Genomic DNA, 19,539 nt, shown 5'->3' with positions numbered 1-19,539 from the left:
ACTTTTTCCACATGTTGTTGTGTTATAGTCTGAATTTAAAATGAATTAAATTGAGATTTTGTGTCACTGATCTAAACACAATCCCCTGTAATGTCAAAGTGGAATTTTGTTAGTAGAAATGTTTGAAATAAACAAAAAACAAAAAACTGGTATGTCTTGAGAGAATAAGTATTCAACCCCTTTGTTATTGCAAGCCTTGATTAGGAGTAAAAATGTACTTAACAAATGACAAAATAAGTTGCATGGACTCAATAATAGCGGGTAAACTTGATTTTTGAATAACTACCCCATCTCTGTATCCCACATATACAATTATCTGTAAGGTCCCTCAATCGAGTGGAGAATTTCAAGCACAGATTCAACCACAAAGACCAGGGAGGTTTTCCAATGCCTCACAAAGAAGGGTACCGATTGGTAGATGTGTGTTTTTTAATGCCGACGCTGAATATCCATTTGAGCATGGTGAAGCTATTAATTACACTTTGGATGGTGTATCAATGCACCCAGTCAATACAAAGATACAGGCATCCTTCCTAATTCAGTTGCCGGAGAGGAAGGAAAATCCTCTGGGCTTTCACCATGAGGCCAATGGTGATTTTAAAATAGCTACAGAGTTTAATGGTTGTGATAGGAAAAAACTGAGGATGGATCAACAACATTGTAGTTGTCCTAACCTAAATGAGAGAATGAAAAGAAGGAAACCTCTGTACATAATAAAAATATCCCAAAACATGCATCCTGTTTGCAATAAGGCACTTAATTAAGTAATACTGCAAAAGATGTGGCAAACAAATGTACTTTTTGTCCTGAATACAAAGTGTTATGTTTGGGGCAAATCCAACACAACACATCACTGAGTACCACACTGAGTACCACACATTTTTAAGCATGGTGGTGGTTGCATCATGTTATGGGTATCCTTGTCATCGGCAAGGTGTAGGGAGTTTTTTACGATAAAAATAAACGTAATACAGCCAGACGCACCGGCAAAATCCAAGAGGAAAACCTGGTTCAGGCTGCTTTCCAACAGACACTGGGAGACAAATTCAGGTTTCAGCAGGACAAAAACCTAAAACACATTGCCAAATCTATACTGTAGTTGCTTACCAAGATGACATTGATGTTCTTGAGTGGCCTAGTTACAGTTTTGACATAAATCGGCTTAATTATCTATGGCAAGACTTGAAGATGGCTGTCTAGCAATGATCAACAATCAACTTGACAGAGCTTGAAGAATGAACAAAAAATTGAATGGGAAAATATTGTACAATCCAGGTGTGCAAAGCTCTTAGAGACTTACCCTAAAAGACTCACAGCTGTAATCGCTGCCAAAGGTGCTTCTACAAAGTATTGACTCAGGGGTGTGAATACTTATGTAAATGAGATATTTATGTATTTTGTTTTGAAAAGATGTGCTAAAAGGATCGGGTTTTGTGTATAAACACACAACAAAATGTGGAATAAGTCAAGGGGTATGAATACTTTCTGAAGGCACTGTAGACGTTGAATAATATCAGCTAGGAATGAACACAGGCTGCAATGCAAGCAGTACTCCATGGCGGCATAGCCCGAGCCCCGCGCTAGTTTCTTTAAACAAGATTAGGGAGATCAAAGGGAGGCGGTTGTGAGGAGATAGTTCTGTAGTTGCCTTGCGGTGATGCTGCAGCTGTTTTTATTCTCCTGCCAGTATCACTTTGAGCTTGGGCTGCTGACAATCTTTTATGGAGAAATTGTTGGATGCGTTCCCTATTCCGTATTTAGTGCAGTACTTTAGAGAAGAAAATGGTGCCATTTGGGACACTTCCCTTGTCCGTGTCAGAGTGTTGAGCGATGGAACAGTGGTGTGGTGTGAATGCTCTACCTCTGTTGTTGTCTTCAACCAAGTCAGTTATATCATCCATAATTGTGATTATAATATAGTTTCCTCATGTCTTAGATTTGTAGCTCCAAATAGAGGTTTCTCTCTTTTACAAAAAAGCAAACCGCTACCATAGCTGTATCCCAGTGAGCAAAATGCATATTTTACATATGTTGAAGTCACTTTCATTTTCAGTTCTAAGTGAAAGTTGAAAATATGTATTTTATGACTTTGAAAATTCATATTTTTATGGCCATTGAACATACGTATTTTATGGACAATGAGGTCTACTTTCATTTTCAGTTCTTTAGTTTACATATTTTACAGATGTTGAAAATATGTATTTTACAGCCATTGAAAATGCATACTTTTTGTTTCTACGGCCAAATATCAATCGTACATGATTACACTTACATCTACATGTCACTGACTGTAAGTAGATCTGGATAAAAACATCTGCTAAATGACCGAAATGTCAAAATGAACCACACAAGGTATTATTCTAATGAGCTATGCCCCGAAACAAGACCAAATTTGGACGGTCTGGACCGGACCAAATATGAATCAATCATAGATGTTTATGTTTCGGCCAAATCCAGACCAGACCAAATCTGAACCAAGTTTAGCCCAAACAAAGGCCGATCTGGACCAGACCAAATCTGAACCAAGTTTAGCCCAAACAAAGGCTGATCTGGACCAGACCAAATCTGAACCAATTCTGGGACAAATCAAAGCTGGACCGGACCGGACCAAATCTGAACCAAGTTTGGACCCAACCAAAGCCGGTCCAGACCAAATCTGAACCAAGTTTGGGATAAGTCAAGGCTGGTCCAGACCAGACCAAATCTGAACCAAGTTTGGGATAAGTCAAGGCTGGTCCAGACCAGACCAAATCTGAACCAAGTTTGTTCCCAATCAAGGCCAGTTAGGAACGGAGAAAATCTGAACCAAGTTTGGGCCCAATCAAGGCTGGTCCAGACTTGACGTAATCTGAACCAATCATAGACTTCTATTTTGGACAAATCAAGGCCGATCTGGACCGCACGTGACTAATATTTTTTTCATTGGATTCACCTGATCCTATATTCGAGTTTGACAAAATATAGACGATGATGTTATGTTGTTGTTGTTGATGATAATAATGATTATGATTACAGTGGCAGTAATGTTTGCAGCGATAATGCATAGCATAGCCACCATACGTTTTCACGAGCATCTAGCTCTATTCTCTTCTCAATCCTTTTTTTCCAGTTCTGGTCACATGTTTGCTACCCACAGTGTGTGGCGCATTAAGTCTCTGGTGTGCCAACGGCGCGTCCCCCCACTCCCCTCCCCGCTGTGGGCAACATTGCTGAGAGTGATGGCTAGCATTAGTCATTACAGAGTGGTGACAGCATGGGCTTGATTAGCCTGTCTGATAATGTCACTGAAAGTTGGCACACTGGCTGGTATGTCTGATGACCCCCCTGGGACAGGCATATGTACCGCCCACACCCCGGGGCTGCCCACAAGGGTTCTGGTGCAGTGGATAGAATAACCAATGCTAGACAATACTTCCTTAAAGGCTTAATGACATTTGTGGTTGTAAAATGGTTTGCTTGGTTGAGAATAGGTCATATAGCTAACCTGCCTACCAGCTACTGGTCTCTGCTACAACTAGGAACGGGTGGCTTTTTCATTTCAAGATCAAGTCGTCATGGCAATGTCATAATATTGTTAGGTCACTATCTGGATGCCAACCTGTATACAACTCGACTGTGACATCATAATGACATCATTTCAACCAGTTTTGCCCTCTGGAACAATCCATCATGTTTTCCCTCTATTGGCTAGGTTAGTGTTCTGACCATTGTCAGATAGACTTTATGTACTTGGCATCCCGCTGAGTATAGACTATGAACCCACGAAGCCCATGGAAATGTGTTTTTTTGGCTAGATGTTAGGATTTGAGGAAGATGCATGTTAGGAGTGACATCTATCAGGGCTAGGGGCTTAGGAGCGACTCTGGCATTAAATGCACATTTCTAGTGACTTTTGAGAAAAGGATACAGACAAATCTTAACTTACAAATGGGCACATTTACAAGTCTAAGGGGTGCCTTGCAGAGAGGCCCTTACTCTGTTACAGTCCAATCAGTCTTAGGACCTTGGCCATTCATACTGTACTGAATACCAATGTGACTGTTAATGTGGATACTGTATATTCAATTAAATATTTTATACTCTTTCTCTACTATTGTATGATTAATTTCCTCATATTTTTCTCACTTCCCCTATGTCAAGTTGTTACTACTGCTTCTCTACATACTGTATCGCTTGAAACCTAACGTAATATTTTCCAAGTTAAATACAGTTATTATACTGTATTATAAACTGGGTGGTTCGAGCCCTGAATGCTTATAGGCTGAAAGCCGTGGTATATCAGACCGTATACCATGGGTATGTGTCACGCCTGCTCCTGCTCTCCCTCTCTGGCACTCGAGGGCTCCAGGCTGCCCTCCATTACGCACACCTTTCACCATCATTACATGCAGTTGCGCAATATTGGACTCACCTGGACTCCATTAGTTTGTTGATTACCCCCTCTATTTCTGTCTGCTCCTCAGTTTGTTCCCTGTGTCAGCATTGACGTCGTTATTTTTCCCCTGTCCAGACGCTGTTCCTGTTCTGTTCCATGTCCGTGTTTCGTTAAATGTTCACTCCCTGTACCTGCTTCTCGTCTCCAGCGTCGATCCTTACAGAATGCTGACACCATTAAAGGAAGCAACAGGGAGTTTTTGATTTGTTTGGTGTTGTCGGGTCCGGGTGCCGTCGCCGATGGAACCGTGGTTGCCTCAGCTAGCTCGTCGGGCTTCCACACCTTAGCTGGCTTGAGAGGTCTTCTTGCCCCAGTTGGCTCGGCAGACGCCCACCCCACGTCATGCTTCAGCCAGCCCATCAGGCTCCCACGCCTCAGCCGGTTCGTCAGGCTCCCACGCCTCAGCGGGATCTTCAGGCTTTCACCCCTCAGCCAGATCATCAGGCTCCCACACCTCAGCTGGCTCGCTAGGCTCCCACGCCTCTGCCGGCTCGTTGGACTTCTACGGCTCAGCCAGCTTGTCCAGCGCCCATGCCTCGGCCGGCCCGTCAGGCTTCCCCAGGTCGGACGCCGGGTGGTGCACCAAGAGTGCACCACCCACCATCGATCCTTACAGTATGTCAAAACATGTATTTTTGCTGCTCTAATTACGTTGATAACCAGCTTATAAAAGCAATAAGGCACATCAGGGTTTGTGATATATGGCCAATATATTACGAAGTGATATATCACAAAGTGCTATGTCCTAGCACTTCGCGTTGCGTCATGCTTAAGAACAACCCTTAGCCGTGGTATATTGGCTGTAAAGGTTGTCGTAGTCGTTCTCCTCCTCAGATGAGGAGGAGCATGGATCGGACCAAGATGCGGAGTAGTAGGTATTCATGATTTAATGGCAAACCAACAAACACTACAAATTAACAAAACAACAAACGTGACTAACCTGCAACAGTCCTGTGTGGCCCAAACGCTGACACAAGAACAAACACCCACAAAACACCAGTGAAACCCTGGCTGCCTCAGAGACAAACGATACACACCTGTCTCTGATTGAGAATCATACCAGGCCGAACACAAAAAGCCAACATAGAAATAGAAACCTAGACCAACCCACCCAACTCACGCCCTGACCAACTAAAACAAATACATAACAAAGGAAAACAGGTCAGGAACGTGACATTGGCCATACACCACACCAACCTCCGGCCTTATTGCTTAAATTATAACCATCGACATACACAGTTAAAAACTATTTTAATTTTAAAAAGGTAGGCATGAAAGCTCAAACTGAAATTAATCAATCTCCACTCTACGCAATTATCAAAAATAAAATATAATCATGGCTGCCTCTCTCCTTCATGAAGTTAACACATGCAATGCACCCTAGACTTAAAGACATGCTTTGGAATTTTGGCGACTACTAAGTAATTTTTAAACTTCCTGGTTTAAACCTCCTGGAAGCTGTGGGGTGCCATTTTCCCAAAATGTTTCTCCATGTGGGCCAGCCCCTTAGCAATTCGAGTTTCAGCCAATGAGCTTCAGCCCACTTGCCATTTGAGTGACAGCTAGCATGATGCACACACAGCAGAGTGAGAGCGAGAGCAATGACGTGGTGCACATATCTGCACATATGTGATGTAGTACGCAATTTTCGGCGACCACTTTTGTCTCGTGAGTACTACTTTCAGGACTACTGGCTAAAAAGTATACAAAGGTACCGGAGAATCTCTTTAAGCTGCTATCATTTCATCAGAGATCATATATGATAATTCAGCTTGATTCACACTATGACAGATCATCAGTCTATGAACTCTATGAGCTTGGAAAGGCACTTCTCACTATCTTACCTGTTGGTTTGTAGCCGCTCTCTGCCTATCTGTCTGTTCATGGCTGTCACTCTCCTGCCATGATCATGATAGCACCGAACAAGGTCTTAACACATGGAACACCTTCATGACCCATAATCACTGTGATGAAGTTAAAGACATCTAAGTAGAAAGTACATTTTCCAGCGGTGATGTGTTGGCAGTTGCCAAGAACCTTACTTACAGTCCTTTGCACTCCTTTGAAGAGAACTCTTATTTCCTCTTTTTTTCTCTTCTTGACTGGTGGTACATCCATTGCTAACTTGCTGACCCTATGATCCAGACTAACACAGTGATTGTGCAAGTAATTCTGTAGCTACAGTTGTAAGTATTCGCTGCTGCTACTCTGTTATTATCTATGCATAAGTCACTTTAATAACTCTACCTACATGTATATATTTCCTCAATTACCTTGACTAACCGGTGCCCCACGCGTTGACTCTGTACCGGTAACCCCTGTATATAGTCTCGCTATTGTTATTTTACTGCTGCTCTTAATTATTTGGCACTTTTATTTCTTGTTATTTTAGGTATTTTTCTTAACTGCAATGTTGGTCAAGGGCTTGTAAATAAGCATTTCACTATAAGGTCTACACCAGTTGTATTCGGCGCATGTGACAAATACATTTTGATTTGATTTGGTTTATTCTTGGCATCAAAACAGTCGCTATCAGTTTTTCACACAGCCAGAACTACCCAGCCTTAGCTAGTTAGATAAAAACCCGACACAGCTGAAAATGACTAAACGTAAAGCTAACTACCCTGCAAACAATAATGAGTTGTTAGGACGTCACAAAATGGTCACCAGGACATAGTGTAATGGTCCCCAGGAAGTTTTGTCTGGTTCCCCGATTTCAGCGGGACGTCCCCAAGTACATTTTATCATGTTCCCCTAGTGATTTTGTCTAGTTCCCAGTTTGTCCTGGATTTATGCCCAATGATGTTTTAAGGACATTGTGTCAGTGTCCCCTGGAGTTTATTGTTTAGTTCCCAGTTTGTCCCAGGGACATCACCTGTTGGTCTTGAATAAACATTCTCCCACCCCCCACACAGACCCTAGTTTCATTACACGTCAACCCTTGTTACTGTTGTCAAGCCCATCAAGGCCCTGATTGGTGAACCACTAATCCATTAACAGCTCTTTGTCTTTTGGCAATTCTCAGGACACACACACACACAGCTTTTAACTTACTGTATTTGAAACAATTTAACATATATTACATTGTGTATGTTTAATCACACAGTAATTATTATGTAACATGTCCTCAACTGGGATTTGAATTTACAACCTCTTGGTTCACAGTATTCCTATCTTCCTGCTACCCAACTATGCCTGAAACAATGACTGATTTCACCCGCCTATTCCTACACTTTGCACTTCAAAGTAAATCTCAGCTCTGTTAAAAATACAACTATACTAAAAACCTCAACTCAAATTGCTGAAGTATGTAAATTAAATCAATGAGAGAATAGTCAGATTAACTGATCATTAAAATGGATGTACAAATGGCACTCTTTTGCTAAGTGCAGTAATGTACAGTGGGTCAAAAAAGTATTTAGTCAGCCACCAATTGTGCAAGTTCTCCCACTTAAAAAGATGAGAGAGGCCTGTAATTTTCATCATAGGTACACTTCAACTATGACAGACAAAATGAGAAAAAAAATCCAGAAAATCACATTGTAGGATTTTTTATGAATTTATTTGCAAATTATGGTGGAAAATAAGTATTTGGTCAATAACAAAAGTTTATCTCAATACTTTGTTATATACCCTTTGTTGGCAATGACAGAGGTCAAATGTTTTCTGGAAGTCTTCACAAGGTTTTCACACACTGTTGCTGGTATTTTGTCCCATTCCTCCATGCAGATCTCCTCTAGAGCAGTGATGTTTTGGGGCTGTTGCTGGGCAACACGGACTTTCAACTCCCTCCAAAGATTTTCTATGGGGTTGAGATCTGGAGACTGGCTAGGCCACTCCAGGACCTTGAAATGCTTCTTACGAAGCCACTCCTTCGTTGCCCGGGCGGTGTGTTTGGGATCATTGTCATGCTGAAAGACCCAGCCACGTTTCATCTTCAATGCCCTTGCTGATGGAAGGAGGTTTTCCCCCAAAATCTCACGATACATGGCCCCATTCATTCTGTCCTTTACACGGATCAGTCGTCCTGGTCCCTTTGCAGAAAAACAGCCCCAAAGCATGATGTTTCCACCCCCATGCTTCACAGTAGGTATGGTGTTCTTTGGATGCAACTCAGCATTCTTTGTCCTCCAAACACGACGAGTTGAGTTTTTACCAAAAAGTTCTATTTTGGTTTCATCTGACCATATGACATTCTCCCAATCTTCTTCTGGATCATCCAAATGCTCTCTAGCAAACTTCAGACGGGCCTGGACATGTACTGGCTTAAGCAGGGGGACACGTCTGGCACTGCAGGATTTGAGTCCCTGGCGGCGTAGTGTGTTAATGATGGTAGGCTTTGTTACTTTGGTCCCAGCTCTCTGCAGGTCATTCACTAGGTCCCCCCGTGTGGTTCTGGGATTTTTGCTCACCGTTCTTGTGATCATTTTGACCCCACTGGGTGAGATCTTGTGTGGAGCCCCAGATCGAGGGAGATTATCAGTGGTCTTGTATGTCTTCCATTTCCTAATAATTGCTCCCACAGTTGATTTCTTCAAACCAAGCTGCTTACCTATTGCAGATTCAGTCTTCCCAGCCTGGTGCAGGTCTACAATTTTGTTTCTGGTGTCCTTTGACAGCTCTTTGGTCTTGGCCATAGTGGAGTTTGGAGTGTGACTGTTTGAGGTTATGGACAGGTGTCTTTTATACTGATAACAAGTTCAAACAGGTGCTATTAATACAGGTAACAAGTGGAGGACGTTAAAGAAGAAGTTACAGGTCTGTGAGAGACAGAAATCTTGCTTGTTTGTAGGTGACTCCACTGTAAGACGAGTCCTATATCGACATAACCTGAAAGGCCGCTCAGCAAGGAAGAAGCCACTGCTCCAAAACCGCCATAAAAATGCCAGACTACGGTTTGCAACTGCACATTGGGACAAAGATCGTACTTTTGGAGAAATGTCTTCTGGTCTGATGAAACAAAAATAGAACTGTTTGGCCATATTTACCATCGTTATGTTTGGAGGAAAAAGGGGGAGGCTTGCAAGCCGGAGAACACCATCCCAACTGTGAAGCACGGGGGTGGCAGCATCATGTTGTGGGGGTGCTTTGCTGCAGGAGGGACTGGTGCACTTCACAAAATAGATGGCACCATGAGGTAGGAAAATGATGTGGATATATTGAAACAACATCTCAAGACATCAGTCAGGAAGTTGAAGCTTGGTCGCAAATGGGTCTTCCAAATGGACAATGACCCCAAGCATACTTGCAAAGTTGTGGCGAAATGGCTTAAGAACAATAAAGTCAAGGTATTGGAGAAGCCATCACAAAGCCCTGACCTCAAATCCTATAGAAAATTTGTGGGCAGAACTGAAAAAGCGTGTGCAAGCAAGGAGGCCTACAAACCTGACTCAGTTACACCAGCTCTGTCAGGAGGAATGGGACAAAATTCACCCAACTTATTGTGGGAAGCTTGTGGAAGGCTAACCGAAACATTTGACCCAAGTTAAACAATTTAAAGGCAATGCTACCAAATACTAATTGAGTGTATGTAAACTTCTGACCTACTGGGAATGTGATGAAAGAAATAAAAGCTGAAATAAACCATTCTCTCTACTATTATTCTGACATTTCACTTTCTTAAAATAAAGTGGTGATCCTAACTGACCTATGACAGAGAATTGTTACTAGAATTTAATGTCAGGATTTGTAAAAAAAAAAAAACTGTTTAAATGTATTTGACTAAGGTGTATGTAAACTTCCGACTTCAACTGTAACACAATAAAATAACAGTAACGAGGCTATATACAGGGGGTATATAGCATCATTATTGTTATTTCAATGTGTTACTTTAGTTTAATGTGTTACTTTAGTTTATTTAGTAAATATTGAGGACCAATGTGCGGGGGTTACCTGCTCCTACTCCCTTGATCAGGGAAGATGTCAGAATAGTCAGGGCTATAGCCACGGCCCTAGACTGAGACCATGGATGCGTCCCAATAACATCTCTCCTGAAGTGCACACTCATTCACTACTTCCCACAAATCTGAAAGCATTGGATGGGTGGAGGCATGGGCTAGTTTGAGGGATTTCTACCATATTTCTTAAACCTGTCATTTCCTTTTCAATTATTGAAGGGAACTGAACAAGTGCACTCTGTGGGAGCAGGGATAAATAATTGGTACGTAGCCTGTAAATCATCATGAGTCAGATAGATATGCAGCCATGCTGAATGTTTATCTGTGCAATGTCAGACTTGATAACCGTAGCATCTCCCTTGCTGTACGTAGGAAGAATTCTGTAGGATTTGAAGAAGCTATTGCTATTTTTACCATTCGAATATCTCTTTATCTCTCAGATTTTCATTTGACCTGTATGCATGAATCGAATGGCTTGAAACAATTCAAATAACAACTAAATATCCTGGTACTGGGTAAAAGCCATGTCGTTGACCTTAACAAAATAGCCCTGTAAGATCAAAGATCCACCACCATATTTTACAGTAGGTATGGGGTTCTTTTCTACTCATGCATTCTCATTTCGACGCCAAACCCACCACTGGTGTGCGTGGCCGAAGAGCTCTATCATCATGTCATCTGACTAAAGCACCGGTTCCAATTCAAGTGCCAATGCTGTTTAGCAAACTCCAGACGTTTACATTTGTTGGATGACATGAAAATTGAGCTCTTTGGCCACGCACACCAGTTGTGGGTTTGGCGTCGAAATGAAAATGCATGAGCAGAAAAGAACCCCATACCTACTGTAAAATATGGTGGTGGATCTTTGATCTTATAGGGCTATTTTTCTTCCACTGGTCCTGGGGCCATTGTTAAGGTCAACGGCATCATGACCTTTACCCAGTATCAGGATATTTTAACCAAGAATGGTTAATTGGCCACAAAATCTACTTTTTACAATGGCCATCTCAGCCCCCGGACTTGAAACCCATTGAAAACCGGTGGTTTAAATTATTGAGGGCAGTCCATAAGCGCAGACGAAGGATTTCAAGGGTGTGGAAAGATTCTGTATGGAGAAATGGTGTAAGATCCCTCCCAATGTGTTCTCCAACTCATAAAACATTTTTTTTTAAATGCTCAGTGTCATTATACTCGCAAGGTGAGATATTGAAAGGTATTGAAAACCGGGTGTCAATCATTTTGACCCCTACCTTTTTGAGAGAAAAAAATATTACTTGTTAAACAAAATCTCTTTCTCTAAGCAGTTGTATTAGTATCAAATAATATAATTTCCACATTTTATTTAGCATATAATATAGAATAATTAATTTTATACAGTCGTTTTTGCTCATCTTTATCAAGGGTGTCAATCATTTCGGCCCCAACTGTATTATACTTTGCAAATACATTAAATAACAGATTTGCCATATTTGATGAAGCAGGAATTCATATGTGGTCACATGTGGTCACATGTCACATGTGGTCATGTACTGTAGCTTGGTTGGTAGAGCATGGCGCTTGCAATGCCAGAATAGTGGGTTAAATTTCCTGGACCACATGTACTGTGCGTTAAATATATGCACGAGTGACTGTATGTCACTTTAGATAAAAGTGTCTGCTAAATGGTATAATGACAAAATTATAAAGAATGAAGATGGCACAGTGAACATGTTTCATTATATGTTAGCTGTGAAAATCAAGGACACTGTTTTCAGTGAAGAAAGATCGGTCAGTCAGTCAGTTTAAATCTGCTTTGGTGCTCGTTAGCGAAAATAGCATTTGTTCTGTCCAGACAGTTCTTTCTCTGTCTCAGTGTCATGGTTGATGGATTCTGGAGGGCTCCACCACTGATATAATTCCCTGCTCGCTGAGCGCTCCGAGTTAGTGTGTTAGCTGAACTCGACATGTCTAGAATATCCTTTAAGCTGTGACGAAATGTTATGCGTTAAGCAACACTATCTACTTGGAAGGTTTTTATCATGCGGCTTTGCCATCATCTTCAGAAGGCTTAGGTTGCCTTCCAAGATGGCTAGATTTTAGCTTTATAAATTGGTACTGTAGTATTTTTAGATGTTTGCCAAATGCTGGATACCTGAATAAAATGTAATGACTTCACTCTACTCTGAATCTATATCTCACTAGTTAAAACCTGGTAATGGATAAAAACCTATCTAATTATGACAAATCCAATACAAAGGACCAGGGCATGCATTCACAAAGAGTAGTGCTGAGTAGTACTGCGCATGTAGTGCTGATATAGGAACAGTTTTGTCTTTTAAGTGATAATGAATCATATTATATGGACAGGTGGAACCTTATCCTAGATCACCACTCCTACTATGTGATGCTTTTTGAATACGGCCCCTGGTCTCTCAATGCCCCAAATAGCACATTGTCCACATCACATCTCTATGACACAAAACACTTTGTCAGCAGTAAGGAGTCACATAAGTGCTGCTGACTTGACCGATAATCTTGCGTGCCACAGTATCCAGTGAATTGTCACAACAACAAAGCGGGAATATGCAGGTCTCAGGAGAACCGACCTCACAAAAACGTGGCCAGCAAGCCTTAAATCTTTCAATTCTAGGAATGGATATCGTAAAGGGAGAGGGTTTTTCACACGTCCTGATCCAAATATGTATGTCCGCTCACTGGTTGCTATTCCCAGTTTGAAGTGGTAGAGGTTGTTCACAACAGTATTTGGAGTATACTGCTGAATATGCAAGCTGTCGTCATTAGTTTCATATACATACAAAAATGACCAAACCTTAATAGCGGCCCTCTGGTAATGACTTGATTATGACCAGAAAAATGTATGTCTCAAACTAATGGCTGATATAGCAGTGTCCTATTTTTCTCGTCTCCAGCGTTATTAAGAGGACACTTCAAGCATCTGTGCTTGCCACTCTCCCAGTCTTGCTGAGACTCAGAGGAACGCTAATATTCTGAATGCTTTTAATTGGGAAGTCGACGGAGAAAGACACCAACGGACATGAAATATGTTTGCTGGCACATCTGCTGAGCACCATTCAATGGAGTGATTGGCCTAGCCTTATCTCAATGGGTGCAGCTGGTGCCAGTTTATTTTTAGGGGCTATTCAGAGGTCCTCACATTCCTACAGCTCAGCTATGCTGAGTTCATCCTTAAGGAGATGGTAACAGAATCTGTTTGAAAGGCACCGTAGCTTCCTCTCTGCATTCATTAATGAAATACTGTAGGTCGGTACTAGTGAACCCCAATATCATGGTGTTTGTAACATTCTTATCCAAATAAGAACATTTCCCCAGTCACTATACAAATTCAATTTGAAACGAAGCAAGTTAGCACTCAGCTTCCTGATTGTACCTTTATAATGCGTGGGTGTAGGACCCACAAGTGTTCCCTTGATAACTGTTGGGTGACCTGAATGGGTGACCACCAGTTATTTGCTTTGTTCCTCAGAAGAGGGTGCCTGGTATAGGCCCAGTTGCTGTAACCCAGTAGATAGTGTAGCTTTTGAGTAATACAGACATGACTCAAATGCTATGCTCAACGTAGCAGACATGGACTTTTGCCACTGGGCTTGCCACCTGTTGATAGTTAGAGCAAACATCTGTATAATGAAGGGGTGCACCATGTATTTGCACCTGCTGTAGAGCATGTGTAGTCAACTGTTTATATAGTTATTGATAGATTATATTTGTAACTTTTTGTAGAACAGCAACTTTTCAGGTGGCAAATTGGAAGGACACTACTGGCATTCTAGCCAAAGGCAACTGGACAAGTGGCCAGTGTTACCTCGTGTTGATTTTTAGTGTAACATTTCTAGTGTTGATTCAGGTGTTAACACTCATTGGTGTAAACAAAACAAAAAACAGTGTTTATGTTAATAACCAGTGTTAAACCAAAACCACACCCATCATTATCATATTTCCCAGCATGCTCTATATTGCAGGTAGATTTTTGGAATTGTTTGTTTCAAAATCAATGTTTTTGCATGTACATTAATTGATACATTTATCTTATGCTACTCAAATATAAATAACATACAGTGCCTTCAGAAAGTATTCATACCCTTTTGGCTTAGTCCACATTTTGTTGTCTTAAAGCCTAAATTCAAAGGCATTCGCACATCTGAGCAATCTTGGCAAAAATTGAAAAAGATGAAGGAAAAAGGAAACCGCACACTGCTCTTGATAGTATCACTGATATTTAATAAGCTTACGTATCGGCCTCACGGCCTTTGTCAGAGCTCTGACGAAGGCCGTGAGGCCGATACGTAAGCTTATTAAATATCAGTGATACTATCAAGAGCAGTGTGTGGTTTCCTTTTTCCTTCATGTTGTCTTAAAGCCTGAATTCAAAATGGATGAAAAAAAATATTCTCACCCATCTACATGCAATACCCCATAATGACAAAGTGAAAACATGTTTTTAATATTTGTAGAAAATGTTTTTGAAAATGAAATACAGAAATATGTCATTTACATAAGTATTCACATCCCTGACTCAATACTTTGTAGAAGCAACTTTGGCAGTGATTACAGCTGTGAGTCTTTCTGGGTACGTCTCTAAGAGTTTTCCACAGCTGGATTGTGCAACGTTTGCCCATTATTCTCTTCAGAATTCATCAAGCTCTGTTTCAATTGGTTGTTATTCATAGCTAGACAATCATTTGCAGGTCTTGCCATAGATTTTCAAGCAGATTTAAGTCAAAACTGTAAATCGGACACTCAGGAACATCCACTGTCTTCTTGGTAAGCAACTCCATTGTAGATTTGGCCTTGTGTTTTAGGTTATTGTCCTGCTGAAAGGTGAATTCGTATCCCAGTGTCTGGTGCAAAGGATTTTGCCCAGTCCTTAACGATTACAAGCATACACATAACATGATGCAGCCACCACTATGCTTGAAAATATCGAGAGTGCTACTCACTAATGTTGTATTGGGCTTGCCCCAAACATAACACTTTGTATTCAGGACAAAAAGTTAATAGCTTTTCCACATTATTTACAGTATTACCTTAGTGCCTTGTTGCAAACAGGATTCATGCTTTGTAATATTTGTATTTTGTACAGGCTTCTTTCTTTTCACTCTGTCAATTAGGTTAGTATTGTGGAGTAACTACAATGTTGTTGATCCATCCCCAGCTTTCTCCTATCACAGTCATTAAACTATGTAACTGTTTTAAAGTCCCCATTGGCTTCATGGTGAAATCCCTGAGTGGCTTCCTTCCTCTCTGGCAACTGAGTTAGGAAGGACTCCTGTATCAATTCAAATACAACAGGTGTAGACCTTACAGTGAAATGCTTACTTACAAGCTCTAATCAACAATGCATTTTAAAAACAAATACATTTGAATAAGAAATAAAAGTAACAAATAATTAAAGAGCAGCAGTGAAATAACAGTAGCGAAGCTATATACAGGGGGTACCGGTACAGAGTCAATGTGCGGGGGCACCGGTTAGTCGAGGCAATTGAGGTAGTATGCACATGTAGGTAGAGTTATTAAAGTGACTATGCATAGATAATAACAAGGAGTAGCAGCAGCGTAAAAGAGTGTGGGGGGGGGGGGGGCAATGCAAATAGTCTGGGTAGCCATTTGATTAGAGGTTCAGGAGTCTTGTGGCTTGAGGGTAGAAGCTGTTTAGAAGCCTCTTGGACCTAGACTTGGCGCTCCGGTACTGCTTGCCATGCGGTAGCAGAGAGAACAGTCTATGACTAGCCCCAGTGATGTACTGGGCCGTACGCATTACATTCTGTAGTGCCTTGCGGTCGGAGGCCGAGCAGTTGCCATACCAGGCAGTTATGCAACCAGTCAGGATGCTCTCGATGGTGCAGTTGTAGAACGTTTTGAGAATCTGAGGACCCATGCCAAATGGGTCCTCTATTCCCCCTCAGTCTCCTGAGGGGGAATAGACTTTGTTGTGCCCTCTTCATGACTGTTTTAGTGTGCTTGGACCATGATAGTTTGTTGGTGATGTGGACACCAAGGAACTTGAAACTCTCAACCTGCTCCACTACAGCCCCGTCGATGAGAACGGAGGTGTGCTCGGTCCTCTTTTTCCTGTAGTCCACAATAATCTCCTTTGTCTTGATCACTTTGTGGGAGAAGTTGTTGTCCTGGCACCACACGGCTAGGTCTCTGACCTCCTCCCTATAGGCTGTCTCATTGTTGTTGGTGATCAGGCCTACGACTGTTGTGTCATCGGCAAGCTTAATGATAGTGTTGGACTCTTGAATGGCCGTGCAGGTTGAACAGGGAGTACAGGAGGGGACTGAGCATGCACCCCTGAGGGGCCCCCGTGTTGAGCATCAGCGTGGCGGATGTGTTGTTACCTACCCTTATCACCTGGGGGTGGCCCATCAGGAAGTCCAGGATCCAGTTGCAGAGGGAGGTGTTTAGTCACCAGGGTACTTAGCTTAGTGATGAGCTTTGAGGGCCCTATGGTGTTGAACGCTGAGCTGTAGTCAATGAACAGCATTCTCAAATAGGTGTTCCTTTTGTCCAGGTGGGAAAGGGCAGTGTGGAGTGCAATAGAGATCATCATCTGTGGATCTGTTAGGGCGGTATGCAAATTGGAGTGGGTCTATAAGGGCACAAGACGAGATCCATATTCAGACACAGGAGGCAGATGGTTGAGCTCCGATATTTATTATACCATAAGGGGTAGGCAAAAGGCAGGTTGGGTACAGGCGAGAGTTCAGAAACCAGGTCCGAGTCCAAACAGTACAAGGCGTTAGGCAGGCTCAAGGTCAGGGCAGGAAGAATGGTCAGGCAGGTGGGTTCGGTGTCAGGACAGGCAAGGGTCAAAACCAGGAGGACTAGTAAAAACAGAGACTGGGAAAAATAGGAGCTAGGAGATAAACACTGGTTGACTTGGTAAACAAGACGAACTGGCACAGACAGACAGAAAACAAAGGGATAAATACACCGGAGATGATGAGCGACACCTGGATGGGGTGGAGACAAGCACAAGGACAGGTGAAACAGATCATGGCGTGACAGGGTCTATGGTTTCTGGGATAATGGTGTTGATGTAAACCATTATCTTTGTAGTGCCTGGGTGTATTGATATACCATCCAAAGTGTAATTAATAACTTCACCATGCTCAAACGGATATTCAATGTCTGCTTTAAAAAAGACAATAATTACCCATCTGCCAATAGGTGCCCTTAGTTGCGAGGCATTGGAAAACCTCCATGGGCTTTGTGGTTGAATCTGTGTTAGAAATGTACTGCTCGACTGCAACTTATGTGACTTGTTAAGCACATTTTTACTCCTGAACTTAATTTGGTTCGCCATAACAAAGGGGAATACTTATTGACTTAAAGTATTTCAGCTTTTCATATTTAATTAATTTGTAAAACATTTAAAAACATTATTCCACTTTGACATTAAGGGGTATTGTGTGCAGGCCAGTGACAAAATAATCTCTATTTAATATATTTCTTATTCTGGCTGTTACCCAACAAAATGTGGAAAAAGTCAAGGGGTGTGAATACTTTCTGAATGCACTGTACACTATTCTTAACTAATCAAATTTGTTATTTGGACTTATTGCACTCATTACCAAAGTGGTTGTTTCAGTTTAGATGGTTTAGGTAGTATCACATCTTAATCTTCCCAATCCGGCAGTCATTATGGATGCTGGTTGCGTTTGAAATATTTTTGGGCTGTATGCCAACACGAATTACACATCACTTTGCAAGCCAGCATGATGTGACTTGCCCTCAACATTAGGCCTTATGAAATATGTGTTGTATTGTGTTAAATGACTACATGTTTATGATAACATATTCACTTAAGATATCACTTGGTGTAGGTCACAGGACCGAAAATTGATAAATGCAATAACCCTGTCTCTGTAACTATCAAATACAGTTTTGGTTTGGAAACTCTACAATTCACTCGAAAGGCAAGGCACTCTGGGAAATATGCAAATAAGTCTTTAAACTAAGCAGTGTGTTAATTTAACACTGAAAAGTGTGGACCCGTAGAGACACTGGACTGTATTTTATTTTTATTTTTATTTATTCTAAGGGGTGGATCAGCTTAATATTGCGGAAATAATGTTGCTTCCAATGTAATTGTCTGCATCATTTCCGATCCCCCAATTGGAGTAAACTAATAAACACTTCTGCTTTTACCTTCAATTTATACATCTTATACACATTTTACAGACACAGTCTACTTTACAATAGTTCTCTCTTGTTTGTTTTTAGTCCTTCCTCTATGTCTGATGTCCATCCAGTTTGATTTCTATTTGTAACTATGCTATTTCACAAAAGTTCCGAACCTATTTACATTTTACAGATCCCGTATGCTTTACATTGTTTATCTTGTTATTAGTCCCACCCTTCAGCTCCATTCAACCCCTCCCAACTATCTCTCAACATCATCCATTTCGGACTTCTATTTGCCAACACTGGACTGTATTTACCTGGCTGTAATAGACTAGTTGGTTGTAATCTAGTTATGTGAGGACTTATTAACCAGAAGAATTGTTTACAACCAGAAAATTATGCCATTAAGATGTCCACTACATCAAAAAGAATGGTATTTATTTGGCACTTGGAAATTTGGAAGTGTTTTGCCCTCTTTACATCTACAGTATATAACCAAAGTAAACAGGCTTTCAGAATGCCCTGCTGGTTCAATGACTCAAGGACACCAGCAGTGGATTTAACCTTGAACAATTCATTGTATGTTTTATAATGCCAGTGTGAAAGTGGGCTCAGAGTGTAATAAGCGAAAATAGGGCAGATTACGATGGGAGGCCTGAACTTGGCTGGATGTTACCCTGCAGGAAGACTTTCTCACTAAGCCGTTGGGTTGCTGTGTGTGTGTGTTTGTGTGTTTATGTTTGCGTGTGCACGCGCATGTGTGCGTGCATGGACAGTGACAGAGTTAAAAAAAGAGTTTGCCTGGACAAAAAAGTATTTATTGACGAGTACAGAGGTGTTTTTTGCTGTCAAGAAAAGGAAGGTACCCCCCTTCTCTCTCTCTCTCCACCCTCTCACTCTCTCGTTTAGCTCTGCTGTAGCTGTCGATGGTAGCCTGCTTATCTAATGGAAACTAAAAACTCTCCCCCATCCTGTCAGCCTATTGTCCTAGTCTATAAGCAGCAAATAGCATCATCATTATTGCATAGGCACAGTAATTGCTTTTATTCCTTGACTAAA

General features: G+C 41.5%; 1 protein-coding gene across 5 annotated transcripts in view; it reads left to right on the top strand.

Annotated features, from left to right (window-relative positions):
• The window catches only part of LOC129855224 (zinc finger protein 385C-like), a 139,520-nt gene that overhangs the window by 90,784 nt on the left and 29,197 nt on the right, over positions 1-19,539 (top strand). The window lies entirely within an intron of this gene.

Source organism: Salvelinus fontinalis, chromosome 1, assembly GCF_029448725.1.
Source record: "Salvelinus fontinalis isolate EN_2023a chromosome 1, ASM2944872v1, whole genome shotgun sequence".
NCBI lineage: Eukaryota > Metazoa > Chordata > Actinopteri > Salmoniformes > Salmonidae > Salvelinus > Salvelinus fontinalis.
The sequence above is the reverse complement of the archived record's forward strand: the minus strand, read 5'-3'. Positions and strand labels throughout refer to the sequence as shown.